At 42.1% G+C, this 17,883-nt stretch overlaps 1 protein-coding gene across 1 annotated transcript in view; it reads right to left on the bottom strand.

Moving 5' to 3' along the window:
* ENOX1 (ecto-NOX disulfide-thiol exchanger 1) overlaps positions 1–17,883 on the bottom strand; it is a gene marked incomplete at its 3' end in the record, with an annotated part of 261,316 nt that overhangs the window by 147,921 nt on the left and 95,512 nt on the right. Inside the window, exon 2 of the mRNA XM_083361308.1 lies at positions 12,601–12,689. The remainder of the gene's footprint in view (positions 1–12,600; positions 12,690–17,883) is intronic.

The following is a 17,883-nucleotide window of genomic DNA, read 5'->3' on the forward strand; positions in this document are numbered from 1 at the left end:
CGCACACTCTCCTTTTCCCAGCCACGACCCACTGCATCGCCTCCTCAGCTGTCAGCCGACCATCCATCTCGGAGGCGGCTTCTTTGAACTGCCGGCGACGGGCTGCGGAGCCCCAGAGTGCGCCTGTCGAGGGGCCGGCAGGCTGTGGCTACTGACGGACACCGTTGGCCCTCGTGCGCTCGCTGGCCTCTGTGTGCGGGGGCCGACGGTGTCAGGCAGCAGCTGCCCCAGCCCTCGCCTTGCCCCGTGACAATGGCGCCCCCACCCTGCCTCACCTCACCCCACAGGATGAGTCTCCTGCCTACTGCCCCACCTGTCAGAGACCACCTGGAGCTCCCCCAACCCTGCCCACACAGGTGTCCCTCCCCAGGAGCAACATGGAGGTGGCCACACCCACCTTGGCCACACCCACCCAATCTTCCACGACCACCACAGTCACGCCCACCTGGCACCCAGCGATAAATAAGTGGGTTATTGGGTTGCAGTTTGGGCCCTCGGTCTGTAGAAGGTTCGCCACCCCTGGACTAGACATTCCATCCTCTTTGAGATGGCCTTTGGAATGATGAGGGCGCTCTTGCTGCCGATGCTTTTTTGAAGGATTCCACCGTTTCCAACTGGATCTGCACGTTACCTCCTGCTCTACAAGCAGCATTTCCTACAGTCATCAACCCTAACCTCTTCTCCACCCATTTCAGTGGACAATCTGCCGTTTTCTGAAGGCCCCCACCTGCCCAGCCAGGTTTACAAGACTCCAGAGATACAATTCTTTTTTTTTTCTTTTGGTTATCGCTCTCTAGAGCATCGTTCCTTGGTTCGCTTTCTTTGAAAGAGCAACAGCTAACCAGTTTTGAAAGGTAAACCTGGGGAAGCAGTTTCGGGACAGCAGCTGCTTTTTTCGTGATCCAAAAAAAAAACAAAAAACCAACGGCTGTTAGCGCAGATAAGAAATATGAATGGAATGGGAAGACAGCTTGATTTCTTGGCTTACGGAAGATTTGTGGCAACGGGGAAGAGGAGAAGAAAAGGAAAGGGGAAGTATTTATGGCAGACATGATGAAGAGAGAGAGGTGGTTTGCAACTGAAATCAGCCATTGTGTACAAATCGTCCCGTGCTTTTCCGCAAATGCGTATTTTTGAGAAGATAGGAAAAACGCTTCCCAACTGTCTCGGGGATTTAAGCCAGTTGATTGATTCGACTTCTCTTTTAAAGGGATTTAAAGGCAAATAAATCTGACTGTGGAGGTATCTCCGCTGTTTTTGCTAGCGTGATGTTAGGCTTGTATACTGTAGGTCTGAAAGGAAAACCGGTTGTCCATCTTCTTATCCTGGAATACATCAATATGGTGAATTCCATATTGTTGCTGAGAAACTGGCCACCCCCATGAAATTACCCAGGTTAACTCAGAGGAGACAGTATATAAATAAAATTATTATTATTATTATTATTATTATTATTATTATTATTATTATTATTATTATTATTATTATTATTATTATTATTATTATTATTCCCTTTAGGATTGCCTCAGAGTAAGCCTCTGTGTTGTAGGACAGGGCTTTTCAACCAGTGGTACGGGTACCACCTGTGGTACATTGGCACCTGGCAGGTGGTACGCGACCATCCTAGAAAAGTGGTAGCGGGGGAGGGGAATGAGCTGAACTGGTGGCAGCACCGCACAAGCCTGAGCGAGAGACGGCTGGAGCTGCAGGGCTGTCGGGGCTCAGCGGAAGCGCCAGGATCAGCGCCAGGATCCAGCTGGAGCTCAGCGTTCATCCTGGCGCTTCTGAGCCCAGAAGAAGCGCCGATCAGCTGGAATGTTGCAGCATCTCCAGGGTCTTGTGATTTACATTCAGATGCTTGGCAACTGATTCATATTTATGACGGTCACAGTCTCCCAGGGTCATGTGAAGGGACCAAAGCCTACTGCAACCACCCAGCAGAAGGTGGGGGGGATAAAAAACAAACACCCCCCACCCCACCCCCGCTGCCAATCCTCAACAGAAATGCTCACAACAATGAAAACCTCGGACAGGAGGAAGAGCGCCGCCAGGCAGGCAGGCAGGTGTCTTGCTCGGCTGTGGCTTGGGGGGCACTTTTTTCAGGGCCATTGTAATTTGGAACAGTCACTAAGCGAACTGTTGTAAGTCGAGGACTACCTGTACTTCATCACTTTTTTCCTTTTTTTTTTGTCATCAAGTTTTTGGCACCTTGCTAGGCGACTGGTGGTACTCAGATATTGCCATATTCTAAAAGTGGTACAATGGGTGAAAAGGTTGAAAAGCCCTGTTGTAGGAGAATAGCATCTGTCAATCATATGTCCCAAAGGTGCTTTTTTCGAAAGGCAATTCAACTTTGTTTTTCTTTGAAGACATTTCACTTTCTCATCCAAAAAGCTTCTGCAGTCCTGACTAAATGGTGGAGGATGGAAGGATTTATATTCTTGGCAGTCCTCCTATCACCTGTTTACAACCCAGTCCTTTCAGCAATTCCAAGAAGCTTCCACACCCATTTGCACTATTCAGATGACCCTGAGAGTGCAGATAAATCTCCAAGTGGCCTCAATGACTCTCAGAGGGAGTACTAACGACCAGAGGACTGCAAGGAATATAAATCCTTCCATCCTCCATCCTTCAGTCAGAACTAAATAAGCTTCTATGTGTTTAGGGGAGGAGAATTCAGATTTCAGCTTCGACCACATACGTGCCAATGCCATGCTCCTCCAATAAAGATTCTTTAAGGTAAACAATGCCTCGAAGTTCTTTTGAAGAGTTTCATCTGTCGGAACCGTGACACATCAGCTTTTTTCTAGTTTTGCCTCCTGCCCATTTTCAAATATTGCGGAAGAATTCTCCGTAAGAGATAGTGCCAAGGCCGAGAAAGAAAAAAGAAGTACCAAATGCAATCAGCAGATGGGAAGACCCAGTTACAGGTTTGTCAAGTAAACGCACTCTACGTCCACCGCGCAACTGTTCTGGGAAGAAGAAGAGATTCAAAAGTTTCAAAGAGATCCCAACTTAACTAACACACTCGTAAAGGAGAGCTGCACGATGGCCAAGTCTGATGCCCTGGTTCTCTAATGTAATCCTTAATTCGGTATTTCTCAAGCTCAGCAATTTTAAGATGCGCGGACTTCAGCTTCCTAGAATTCCCCAGCCAGTTACCGAAATGGAGAAATGCTGCCTTAATTCTTGGTATTAAAGTCTGTATGAATTTGGCTTCTTTGATCATACTTGACAGCTGCCAAATATAGGGGCCTTTCAGATTGATGGACCTCTAATGTCAGATGTTCTTGTTGGCTATTTTCTTAGGGGGGATCTGAATGTCTGATAAACTCTTTGCCATCAATCAAGCTAACTCCCTTTGGCTTTCCTGCTTGTATGTATGTATGTATGTGTGTGTGTGTGTGTGTGTGTGTGTGTGTGTAAAAGGTAAAGGTTCCCCCGCACAGGCGTGCTAGTCTTTTCTGACTCTAGGGGCCGGTGCTCATCTCCGTTTCAAAGCCGAAGAGCCAGCGCTTGTCCGAGGACGTCTCCGTGGTCATGTGGCCGGCATGACTAGACGCCAAAGGCGCACGGAACGCTGTTACCCTCCCACCGTAGCGGTCCCTATTTTTCTACTTGCCTTTTTACGTGCTTTCAAACTGCTAGGTTGGCAGAAGCTGGGACGAGTAACAGGCACTCACTCTGTTACGCGGCACTCGGGATTCGACCCGCCAAACTGCCGACCTTCTGATTGACAAGCTCAGCGTCCGAACCCACTGAGCCACCATGTCCCTTATATAAATACACACACACACACACACACACACACATACATACATACATACATATCAGCCTTGACTCAGAAATACCTCTTAAATACAGGTGCTTTCTTAATACTTTATATTATCTGATATCCGAATGCTGTTTAAAAAAAGGCCAATTTGCTTTAGAGGTTAAGGAGCCAAGCCCCAAACTGGGTGTCTGGGAGTTCTAGTTCTGTGTTAGATACAGCCGAATAACTTTGAGCCAGTCATTCTCTCTCAGCCCTAGAAAGAAGGAAGCTTCTAAATACCCTTGACAAGAAAACTGCATGGACTGCTGCTGCCAGAGGTCAAGATTAATTCGAAGACACACAAAAAAAGCTCTAAAACCTCAACTGTGCCAGCCTGTCCTCAAAGATGATACAGCGTTAGGTGGATGAATTTGAGTGAGACTGAAATCTTTAGGAAACACTAAAATGTAGAAAACAACAAAGCAAAAAAAAATATTTATATACGTTACTTATATGTAAGGCTGTAGGTCTATACATATGTTGTACATAATATGTTTAAATGTGTGTTATGTACAGTATGTGTACACTTTGAGAGCAAGCAACTAAATTTTATTTTTAACAGGTGCCATTATGCGCACAGTAAAAAAATAACAATAACGGTTATCTATCTGTCTGTCTGTCTGTCTGTCTGTCTGTCTGTGTCTGTCTGTCTGTCTGTCTGTCTGTCTGTCTGTCTATCTATCTATCTATCTATCTATCTATCTATCTATCTATCTATCTATCTATCCACCTTGACTCTTTTGAATTCCCTGTAGATCCACCTTGACTCTTTTGATCTCTCCGTAGATCCACCTTGACTCTTGGTTCTCCCTGAGGATGCCATCTGGACTATTTTGCCCCTCCCTTCCTAGTGGGGGCCCCTGCTGTACAACATGTATTATATAGGAGCCACAGTAGCTTGAAATAAGAAGGACTTGCTTGAATATGGGAGAAGAAGAATGTCATCTACTGGACGTCTGCTGAAGCAGCTTCTCCCGGATCTGATGAATGTTGGCCAAGCAGGCATGGAAGCAGGGCTTACCCTCAAAATCCATCTCACTTGTCCAAACACAAGTGAAGCAAGAATCTCTGAGCGAGGATGTCTTAGTCATAATAAAAATAAGTAGGAAGCTAATCAAAATTTGTGCATGTTGCCAGCATCACTGCTCAACTGCTCAACATTCAATCAAGTCCTCTAGCTTTTGCTATTACATGAAAAAGAAAATCTGTTCTTTTCAATCTGCATTGTAAGTAAAGTGACATTTACTGGTGCAGTCTTAATTACAATCTCCTCCTCCTCCTCTTCCTCCTCCCATAAGGCCATTGAACCAAATCCATGCTGCACTATTTGAACTATTTATTCCAGAGACCATCATCAAGCATTTACAGACTCTGATGCAAGCCTAACCTCTGGTGCAGGGCGGGAGAAATGAGGCCCTCAGCATAAAAACTCAGGCTAGCTGGTAAGGCTTTTCCTGTTTATTTGATCCATGACTAGCAAACATTTCTTGCGTAAGGGTGGACTCTCCTCACATGCGCACCCACTTGCCAAAGACTCACATACGCTGTCCAGATGATTAAAATGAAGGGACAAACAACAAAGTCACACAATCTGCTGCAATAATCAAACACTGCAATTAAACACTGAAAGAAACAATCTGTTTGACCTTTTCATTTCACGTGATTTGTGTTGCTGCTTTCAATTTATAGGGCTGCCCAACTTAACCTCGTGACTCACTATGATCAGATCACCAGTAAACTATAAATTGGCAGCTAGGGTAGAACAAAACCATTATAAGCATCACCCGTGTTTTATAGCATTGTTTGTTTGCTTCAAGATTGGGTTAGTTGAAGACTGGAGACGTTTGTAAACCTTGAAGGAGGGGAATAGGCTGTAATCATCTGCCTGCCTGCCTGCCTATCTATCTATCTATCTATCTATCTATCTATCTATCTATCTATCTATCTATCTATCTATCTATCTATCTGTATGTCACCTATCATACATATATATATATATAATTTTTATAGGGTTAGGGTTTTTTAAAATAACATCCTTATTATTTAGCAAACAGCATATTGTCTGGGTTCATCTATTTCAAAAACAGTAAGTAAGAGTTAAATTTCTATATTATCATAATCAGTATGTTAGTTAATCGCTCAATAGTCTTCTTCTTACTAGTATATATTTAACGTTACACAGTATAGATAGATCACTTTCCTTTCTCTCTAATTCACTTTTCTAGCCTTTGGTAAAAATTGTCCCAGGTTCTAAAACACACCAAGTCATCTTTCTCTTTTATCTTTAATGTCAATCTGTCCATTTCTGCACCATCTAAAATTTTCTTAATTAGTTCTTCTTCCGTTGGTAAGTTTTCATTTTTCCATTATTAGGCAAATACAATTCTTGCTGCAGCTGATACATGTAAAATTAAATATACACAATCTTTTACCTATCATCTTCTACCTATCTGTCTGTCTGTCTGTCCATTTGTCTCTATTTATTATCTATCTAAATTATATCTATCATATATCATCCATCCATCCATCCATCATCTATCATCTGTCTAACATATATCTATCATCCATTATCTATCTATCTATCTATCTATCTATCTATCTATCTATCTATCTATCTATCTATCTATCTATCTATCTATGTATCTACCTACCTACCTACCTACCTATCTATCTATCTATCTATCTATCTATCTATCTATCTATCTATCTATCTACCTATCTACCTATCTACCTATCTACCTATCTATCTATCTATCTATCTATCTATCTATCTATCTTTATCTATCTATCTTTATCTATCTATCTATCTATCTATCTATCTATCTTTATCTATCTATCTATATCTATCTATCTATCTATATCTATCTGTCTGTCTGTCTGTCTATCTATCTATCTATCTATCTTTATCTATCTATCATCTATCTATCTATCTATCTATCTATCTATCTATCTATCTATCTATCTATCTATCTATCTATCTATCTATCTATCTATCAAGCAGGAGACCCTACACCATTTTAGACAAATAGCTAACTAATTTCTTAAAAGCTTCCAATGATGGAACACTCACAATGTCTGAAGGCATTAATTGTCCTAACTGTCAATTTCTCCTTATAATTAGGGTAGTTCTCTCCTTGATTAGTTTCCATCCATTGCTGCTTGTCCTGCCTTAAGGTACTTTGGAGAATAGTATGGCATATTCTTTATGGCAGCCCCTCAAATATTGGAACACTGCTATCATGGCACCCCTAGTCCTTCTTTTCTACCAATCAGAATAGAACTGGAAGGGACCTTGGAGGTCTTCTAGTCCAGCCCCCTGCTCAGGCAGGAGACCCTAGACCATTTCAGACAAGTGGCTGTCCAGTCTTTTCTTAAAAACCTCCAGTGATGGAGCACCCACAAAGTCTGATGGCAAGCTGTTCCACAGGTTAATTGTCCTCACCGTTAGGAAGTTTCTCCTTAATTCCAGGTTGCTTCTCTCCTTGATTAGTTTCCATCCATTGTTTCTTGTCCTGCTCTCAGGGGCTTTAGGAAATAAGTGGAACCCCTCCTCTTTTCATTAGACTAAAAGGTAAAGGTTCCCCGGCACATGCGTGCTAGTCGTTTCCAACTCTAGGGGCCGGTGCTCATCTCCGTTTCAAAGCCGAAGAGCCGGCGCTTGTCCGAGGACTAGACATACCCAATTCTTGCAACCGTTCTCCATATGTTTCCTACAGCAGCTTTAAGCTCTCCAGTGAAAGCTAGAATTCAGAGGGGTGGGAGATGGAAATGTTCTTTCTGGGTCTTCAAAACTGTTTCCCTTTCTTATCAACTAATGAGGGAGGAGGGGAAAACTACTCACAGTGGTATAGAGCCCAATTAGCCACGCTGCAGGCTGAGTATTCAGAACCGTTTTGCTGTTCTCTCGAGTTTCCTTTATCAGTAGTTTGAACAAACAGAGGGGGGGGGGAAATGGAACGCTGTTTTGTACCGAATTTCCGTCAAATCCCCAGAAGCCGTACGTACACACACCGCAGGACAGAGTGCCTTTATTTACTTCCCATTGTTAACTTAGTGCAGAATTGCACAACACGCACCCACAGCGCAACACCGCGCATCTGACTAACATGTTGCATTGTGAAGAAGATGACCTACTCCAAAGAAAATTTTAAAAGGCAAGGGAAATTCCCTGGCAGAACAAATAGTACTTTATCAACTCGCAACAAAGAGGATTAGGGGACTGGAGGCTAAAACATACAAGGAACGGCTGCTGGAATTGGGAATGTCCAGTTTAATGAAGAGAAAGACGAGGGGTGACATGACAGCAGTGTTCCAGTATCTCAGGGGCTGCCCCAAAGAAGAGGGAGTCAAGCTATTTTCCAAAGCGCCTGAAGGCAGGACAAGAAGCAACGGATGGAAACTAGTCAAGGAGAGAAGCAACCTAGAACTAAGGAGAAACTTCCTGACAGTTAGAACAATTAACCAGTGCAGACATGTCAAACACAAGGCCCGGGGGCTGGATGCGGCCCACGAAGTGGTTTCACGTGGCCCACGAAGCCATCCTGGAAACAGTGAGGGAACGTCCCCCACTGCCTTGGCCCCGGCCCAGAGATCCTCCTTCTGCCAGGGACCCTCAGATCTGTCCCACTCCTGCCCAGGCCCCCATAGGCACCCTTGATGCGAAGGATGTAGAGCTGGCCACGCCCACCCAGTAGGCCATATGCACTCTAGCCACGCCCACCCAGTAGGCCACGCCCACCCTGGCCACACCCACCCGGCCCCCTGAGGGCAACCGCAATGCTGATGCGGCCCTCAATGAAATTGAGTTTGACACCCCTGAACCAGTGGAACTGCTTGACTCCAAAAGCTGTGAATGCTCCAACACTGGAAGTTTTTAAGAAGAGTTTGGACAGCCATTTGTCTGAAATGGTATAGGGCTCCCTGCCTGAGCAGGGGATTGGACTAGATGACCTCCAAGGTCCCTTCCAACTTTATTATTATCTCCCCTGTTTTACCAGCAAGTCAAAGCAACAAAAACCTGACAAAAGCAAAGGAATGTATGAGCAGATGAGATGGAGAAAACCCCAAGCAATGGGACCAGAATATTTCAGGAACCCTTACTGCATGAAAAAAGGTCAGAGATGGCACTACGGGCATAACTATTTATTTATCACCAAAAACAAAAAAAGGATAGGGAAGGAGTTACGATAGTTTTCCCCAAAGTGTTTCTTCAAAAGGCAACAGGACTTTGTTTTTTTGCTTGAAGATGTTTCGCTTCTCATCTAAGCAGATTCTTCAGTTCTGACGGAAGGGTGGAAGATGGAAGGGTTTATATTTCTTGCAGTCATCTGGTCAGTGACTTCCTGAGAGTCACTGAGATAAACCTGGAGGTTTGTCTGTGTCCTCAGGGTCACCACAAATGGGTGTGGAGCCTTCTTGGAGCTGCTGAAAGGACCGTGTTGTAGACAGGAGATGGGTGGTGTTGTATCCCTCCCCCTCTGTTGAGAGAGGGCCGTTCAATTTGGACCTAGATGGCCTGTTGGACACCCTCTTTCAAACCAGCGGTCCTCTCTGTCCAAAATGTGGACTTTGCCGTCTTCAAAAAAAGAAAATGTCCTTTGTCTTTCAAATGCAGATGGACTGTTCTCCTACATTGTGCCATGCGTTTGTGAAGTGGTTGTTTTACGGGTCTCACTGCACTGTACTGCATATATCACAATGCTCCGTGTTTCATCCTTGGCGTGGACAAGTTTCTGCCTGAGTATATTTTCTGGGCAGTATATTTTCTTATTATGAAAAAGGTGTAGAGACAGTGGAAAAAGTGCAGAAAAAAGCAACAAAGATGATCAGGAGACTGGAGGGTAAAACATGTGAAGAACGGTTGCAGGAATTTGGTTATGTCTCGTCTGATGAAGGCAAATCTAGACAGCACACTAAAAAGCAGAGACATCACCCTGTCAACAAAAGTGCATATAGTCAAGGCTATGGTCTTCCCAGTTGCAATGTATGGCAGTGAAAGTTGGACCATAAGAAAGGCTGAGCGCCAAAGAATTGAAGCCTTTGAACTCTGGTGCTGGAGAAGACTCCTGCGAGTCCCTTGGACTGCAAGGCGATCAAACCGGTCAGTCCTAGAGGAGATCAATCCTGACTGCTCTTTAGAAGGCCAGATCCTGAAGCTAAAACTCAAATACTTTGGCCACCTAATGAGGAGGAAGGACTCCCTGGAGAAGAGCCTCATGCTGGGAAAGATTGAGGGCAATAGAAGAAGGGGACGACAGAGAATGAGGTGGCTGGATGGAGTCCCTGAAGCAGTAGGCATGAGCTTAAATGGACTCCAGAAGATGGTAGAGGACAGGAAGGCCTGGAGGAACATTGTCCATAGGGTCGTGATGGGTCGGACACGACTTCACAACTAACAACAACAGTCTGATGAAAAGGAGGACCAGGGGTGACATGATAGCAGTCTTCTATTATTTGAGGGGCTGCCACAAAGATGAGGGGCTCAACTTATTCTCCAAATCACCTGAAGGCAGGAGAAGAAGCAATGGATGGAAACTAATCAAGGAGAGAAACAACCTGGAACTAAGGAGAAATTTCCTGACTGTGAGAACAATTAATTTGACAAACATTTGCATGCTGAAAGATCCCCAGGTTTATGTAACAAACAAAGGTTTGATCATGAAACCAAGCCAGACACTCCAGATTATGAAATTAAGTGCGTCCTCGAAAATATTTCCAGCAACAAAGCTTCAAGTATTGTTTTACAAAGTAGAAGGATGTTTATTTAAACAAATTACAAGCCGATTTACAAAAGGCTACACTTTGAGAGAACAATAGCTGTATTTCCATCATCCTTTGCTAAGTTATCATTGCGGCTACAGAGAATTTGGACACCGTACAGGCAGAGCGAAAGAGACCCGGAGATGAGAAAAGATACATTAATACATGAATAAAGCTATTGTTTTCCAAAGAGCTGATGAAAAATTTCTTAGCTGCTCTTGTATAGGAATAAAGTAGGGTTAACAGCCCGCAGCTAAGCTGCAGGCACTCAGGAAATACCAGCAAACATGTTTAAGTTTTACAGGATAACGCAGTTCAATGGCCACGTATGGTTTGCAAGTAGATATGAAAAGAAAAAAGAACAGTGGCTAAGGGACTGGGGAAAAATAGTTGCAAAAGTTGGGCCTTAAAAAAGCAAGACCGGAGGAAAATCCACGCATGCTGGAGAAGGTTGCTGCATATTCCTTGGACACCAAAGGTAACTAAGAAGCAAGTCCTGGAGGACACAACACCACACATGTCACTAGAAGGCAAAATCACAAAACAGTCTAGCTTATTTTGGCCATGTTACATGGGGGAATAGCAACAGCAGTAGCTCTTAAGTCTGCTCCTTGGTGCTTTACAGCACATTCTCTGCGTTGCTTACCAATATTAGCATCTTACCCCAAACAATTAGTAGCAACTGTGAGAGGGATCTCGGAGTCCTAGTGGACCATCCCTTAAAGAGGAGCCAGCCGTGTGCTGCAGCTGCCAAAAAAGCCAACACAGTGCTAGGCTGCATTAACAGAGGGATGGAATCAAGATCAGGTGAAGCGTTAATACCACTTTACAATGCCTTGGTAAGGCCACACCTGGAATCCTGCATCCAGTTTTGGTCACCACGATGTAAAAAAGATGTTGAGACTCTAGAAAGAGTGCAGAGAAGAGCAAGAAAGATTATCAGGGGACTGGAGGCTAAAACATATAAGGAACAGTTGCAGGAATTGGGTATGTGTAGTTTAATGAAGAGAAGGATGGGGGGGGACAGGATAGCAGCATTCCAGGGGCTGCCCCAAAGAAGAAGGAGTCAAGCTATTCTCCAAAGCGCCAGAAGGCAGGACAAGAAGCAACGGATGGAAACTGACCAAGGAGAGAAGCAACCTGGAACTAAGGAGAAACTACCTTTCAGTTAGAACAACTAACCAGTGGAACAACCTGCCTCCAGAAGCTGTGAATGCTCCAACACTGGAAGTTTTTAAGAAGAGAATTGGACAGCCATTTGTCTGAAATGGTACAGGGTTTCCTGCCTGAGCAGGGGGTTGGACTAGATGACCTCCAAGGTCCCTTCCAACTTTTACTACTACTACTACTACTACTACTACTACTACTACTACTACTACTACTAATAATAATAATAATAATAATAATAATAATAATAATAATAATAATAATAGTCCTTATTTTACCAATCTCAGAAGGCTGAGTTAACTGTGAGCTGGTCAGGATCGAACTCCTGATGCATAGGTAGTCTGCAATACTACCTCTTAGCTACTGTGGCACCATGGAATTCACTAGGAAAAAGTGATTTTGTTGAGAACAATGCAGTGAGCTATGTGCAGATCTGTACATTGGGGAAACAAGACAACAACAAAACAGCAGGCTTTGCTGCTGGAGCAGGGGGCTGGACTAGAAGACCTCCAAGGTCCCTTCCAGCTCTGAAGGTCACAAAGAGTTAGAAGAGACTGGATGACCGAATAACAGCCACAGCTCTGAATAATCTAGCTACTGTAAATATAGCAACAAATTTTTTTTTAAAAAAAACCTATTTATGCATTGCGTTGTGTGCATATTTTATTGTGAAGCCGCAAAATCTGTGTTTTTCTACACAAAACTATTTTTAGTCCAGAATGTATTATACATTAATACACCCCCCTCATCATTAAGAAGAGATATTGTCATGGTACACAAAAATGCACCGTGTATTCGGTGTGAAAAGCACACACAGCCCTTAATAGGTTACTGTCAAGATAAAATTGTAAAATATTTACCTTTTTTCCTATTTTCTGTTTTTTCACGGGGTTCCAATGAAGCAGGTAAATTTAATGCGTTATTGTGGGTTACTGTTTGCTTGCAGTTCCTGTATTGTAAAAGAAAGAAAAGGTTAGTGAATCGCAGACATTATCCAGACAATGTGCTTATACAATAGGGACATTTATTTCCCATTGAATTAAAAACAGAGAAACCTTATATTAGGATGTTTGCTAAAATCCAAAATAAAGTCCATCAGCTCTCTAATATTGGAAACTTATCACGTTAGATGTGTCTAATGAAATGCTTCAAACAATAGGAGTTATACTCTTTATACTTTTCTTCCCTTTTATTTTTTTATTCACTAGGAAGAGGATTTCAAGAACAGTACAGAACAGAACAGAACAGAATAGAATAGAATAGTATAGAAAAAAAGGAATGGAATGGAATGGAATGGAATAGAATAGAATAGAATAGAATAGAATAGAATAGAATAGAATAGAATAGAATAGAATAGAATAGAATAGAATAGAATAGAGTAGAGTAGAATAGAATAGAATAGAATAGAATAGAATAGAATAGAATAGAGTAGAGTAGAGTAGAATAGAATAGAATAGAATAGAATAGAATAGAATAGAATAGAATAGAATAGAATAGAATAGAGTAGAATAGAATAGAATAGAATAGAATATGGAATAGAATAGAATAGAATAGAATAGAATAGAATAGAATAGAATAGAATAGAATAGAATAGAATATGGAATAGAATAGAATAGAATAGAATAGAATAGAATAGAATAGAATAGAATAGAATAGAATAGAATAGAATAGAATAGAATAGAATATGGAATAGAATAGAATAAAATAGAATAGAATAGAATAGAATAGAATAGAATAGAATAGAATAGAATAGAATAGAATAGAATAGAATAGAATAGAATAGAATAGAAGGAGAATATAGAATAGAATAGAATAGAATAGAATAGAATAGAATAGAATAGAATAGAATAGAATAGAATAGAATAGAATAGAATAGAATAGAATAGAATAGAATCTGGAAGGGACCTTGGAGGTCTTCTAGTCCAGCCCCCTACTCAAGCAGGAGAATCTATACCAGAACCTTTTAGAGACCGAGTGCCCAAACTGCAACCCAAAACCCACTTACGTATCGTTGGGTGCCGGGTGGGCGTGGCCCATTGGGTGGGTGTGGCCCATTGGGTGGGCGTGGCTGCAGTGATAACGGCAGATTGGGTGGGACTAAAAAGTTCAATCAATCATTCCAACTTTGCGAGATCTTTTTTTCCCCGCGAGATGATGAAATTGATTGATTGAACCTTTTTTTTTTTTTGCACATGGCGGCGGAGGTCTAAACCGAAAAACTTTTATAAAACCCAGCTGAAGGCCTAGGAGTGGGCCGACGGCGTGCGTGCCCACAGAGAGGGCTCTACGTGCCACCTGTGGCACCTGTGCCATAGGTTCGCCACCACGGACCTATACCATCTCAGACAAGTGACTGTCCAGTCTCTTCTTAAAAACCTCCAGTGACAGAGCGCCCACAATTTCTGAAGGCAAGCGACTCCTGAATAAAACTGGAGTAACCAACTTTTTCAGTCTTTTAAAGATTGTTTCGGCCTTCAAGTACTGCTTGAAGCTCTACAAGAAAGGTGGTGACCTCATCAGGTGACAGGTCCTAAAATATTGGTCCTTTACAGGGAGTGTAAGAGTCAAAAGGGGTGCCTTAAAACTTGCTTTAACTGAACAAAACCCTAAAGCCATATGTTGATTCAGGGTTTAAAGATTCAGCGCCATAATCTGTGAGAATTCACAGGACCGTAAATGGTTTACAGAGAGGCAGCCTGCTCATCCTTGAATTAAAATGGTGCCATAAACAGAGTTGATTAACAAATTCATTATCTTCAATATAACGTGAATCTAACCGGATGGTAGTTATATTTTTAGAAGACACATTTGTCTTCTCACACAGAGAGAAGAGAATGCCTTTTAAGAGAATCCTTCCTCTGCCAGAAATCTGGCTAAGCTTTTTGAGGAAAGAAATAAATTTGATGTTCAATTTTCATTGGGACATTCCACAGATCTTCCTTTTTTTAAGGTGTGATGGTTTTGAAACTGCCCCGGTCAAGCTTTTGCATTTTAAAAACCGTCGCACAGTTAAAAAGAAATGTGAAATCGTTTTTAAATGTGGGTTTTATCCTTTGCCTTCTTCGAATAAAGATAAGTTACCATATTCCAGGATACAGAATATGGGAACTTATCTTTACTAGAAGAGGGCAAGATATAATACACACATTTAAAAACCATTACCATATTCTGGGATAAGTTACTATATTCTAAATATAAGTTACTATGTTGTGTGTGGAAACTTGAACGTGCCAAGTTGGGTTCTGCCTGCACTGAGAAATAACAACAACAACAACAACAACAACAACAACAACAATAATAACAATAAGAATAACAATAACAACAACAACAACAACAACAACAACAACAATAATAATAATAATAATAATAATAATAATAATAATAATAATAATAATAATAAAGTCCAACCCCCGCTCAGGTAGGAAACTCTGTACCATTTCAGACAACTGGCAGTCCAGTCTCTTCTTAAAAACCTCCAGTGATGAAGCATCTGCAACTTCTGGAGGCAAGCAGTTCCACTGGTTAATTGTTCTCACTGTTAGGAAATTTCTACTTAGTTCCAGGTTGCTTCTCTCCTTGATTAGATTCCAACCATTGTTGCTTCTTGTCCTACCTTTGGGTGCTTTGGAGAATAGCTTGACCCACCCCCCTTTTGTGTATCCAAAAATATGTTTGCCCCACTTAACAATGTAGAGACATTATACGATGAGATATTTTACAACGCCATTTTTTTTTATCATCTTAAGAGATAAGTTTGACTTTCTCCTCAAGCCCGTACATGCGATTAAAAATAATGCCGAAAGTATTTCTAAGACTCTAAGGATGTTAAGAAGTGTTTTTGTAATTAGAGTATATGACTATTCACTCTGATTTCCTCTCCTAAAGCCCTTTTGATACGAAAAGGCAGATGTGCTTTTGTTTTATCGAAATGACACCGCCAGGAACTGCTTCTATCTTTCCAAGCTGGGCAAAAATCCTTCTTAAGGAAATATTTCTTGCAGCCGTACAAATCTTACGCGGAGATCCAATATTGCCTTTGTGGCCTTTTCAAGGGGAACGGAGCCCGCCAGAAAGAGAAATCAATGCGCCTATATATTTGTTTGATGTTTTTATAGATTAAAACCGTTGCATAACAAGGTAATCTTTCCAAGACAGAATTCACAAGATGTCGACGTCAATTATTTCCTTCGAGGTGGACAGAGGGATCATCCAACATCTGACAGAAGCCGGGATTAATGTGCGTGTTGACTTTTTTACAGCCTCGGCTGCAAGGAAGCGCTTCCGAGTTTTTGCATAAAGGCTTCTTCTAGTCAACACTTTTTCTTTAAAAGCTGCTTGTCAAGAACTTTAACCCTTCTGACTGAAGGAGGCTTCTTTAAAAGTGTGCCAAAGCACACTTAGTAGTAGTAGTAGTAGTAGTAGTAAAAATAAAAAAAACTACGGGATGTTATTCACCTGCGGATTAAAACCTACGGAGAGTCATCTGCAGGGAACTAATTCCTACATTGCTAATCTTGCAGTAAGTTAAAAATATCCAATCTTTACAGGGTTTGGTTGAAACACCATGGCAACACTGAGAAGGCTAGATAAACCATTTAGGAATAGAGGTAGCCCTCAGCTAACAATAGTTCATTTAGTAATAATCACAGAGTTGGAAGGGACCTTGGAGGTCATCTAGTCCAACCCCCTGCTCAGGCGGGAAACCTTATACCATTTCAGGCAAATGGCTGTCCAATTCTCTTCTTCAAAACCTCCAGTGTTGGAGCATTCACCACTTCTGGAGGCAGGTTGTTCCACTGGTTCATTGTTCCAACTGTCGGGAAGTTTCTCCTTAATTCCAGGTTGCTTCTCTCCTTGATTAGTTTCCATCCATTGCTTCTTGTCCTGCCTTCAGATGCTTTGGAGAATAGCTTGACTCCCTCTTCTTTGGGGCAGCCCCTGAGATATTGGAAGACTTCTATCATGTCACCCCTCGTCCTTCTCTTCATTAGACTAGACATACTCAATTCCTGCAACAGTTCCTCCTATATTTTAGCCTCCAGTCCCCTAAGCATCTTTGTTGCTCTTCTCTGCACTCTTTCCAGAGTCTCAACATCTTTTTTACATGGGGGGAAAGCCCAACATGGCTCCCCCCCCACCTGGATTGCATTTAAAGGTCATGAGAGCCCCACTCGTGAGGATCCCCTGGAGAAATCAGGATCATAGATCTGGAATCGATGGATCGTTGTGGTCATCAAAGCCCTTAGCATCTCTAATTGGTAGCTCTCTGTTTGTTTGATTTTGGTTTTCTAAACGAAGACCTAAAAGGAGGCTAAAACATGTGAAAAACTGTTACAGGAACTGGGCCTGGCTAGTCCAGTGAAGAGAAGGACCAGGGGAGACATGATAGCAGTCTTCCAATATCTGAGGGGCTGCCACAGAGAGGAGGGGCTCCACCCATTCTCCAAAGCACCTGACAAGGAATAACAGATAGAAACTGATCAAGGAGAGATTCAACCTGGAAATAAGGAGAAATTTCCTGACAGTGAGAGCAATCAACCAGTGGAACAGGCTGTCTTCAGATGTTGTTGGTGCTTCATGGCAGAGGAGACTGACTGCCATTTGTCAGAAATGATGTAGGGACTCCTGCTTGGGCAGGGGGTTGGACTAGATGACCTACAAGTCCCTTCCCACTCTGTTATGCTATTCTGTTCTGTTCTGTTCTGTTCTGTTCTAGTCTAGTCTAGTCTAGTCTAGTCTAGTCTAGTCTAGTCTACATTCCCTTCCCTTCCCTTCCCTTCCCTTCCCTTCCCTTCCATTCCATTCCATTCCATTCCATTCCATTCCATTCCATTCCATTCTATTCTATTCTATTCTATTCTATTCTATTCTATTCTATTCTATTCTATTCTATTCTATTCTATTCTATTCCATTCTATATTCTATTCCATTCCATTCCATATTTTCTATTCTATTCTATTCTATTCTATTCCATTCCATTCCATTCCATTCCATTCTATTCTATTCTATTCTATTCTATTCTATTCTATTCTATTCTATTCTATTCTATTCTATTCTATTTCCCTTTCCTTCCATTCCATTCCATTCCATTCTATTCTATTCTATTCTATTCTATTCTATTCTATTCTATTCTATTCTATTCT

Source organism: Vipera ursinii (genome assembly GCF_947247035.1).
Source record: "Vipera ursinii genome assembly, chromosome: 4".
NCBI lineage: Eukaryota > Metazoa > Chordata > Lepidosauria > Squamata > Viperidae > Vipera > Vipera ursinii.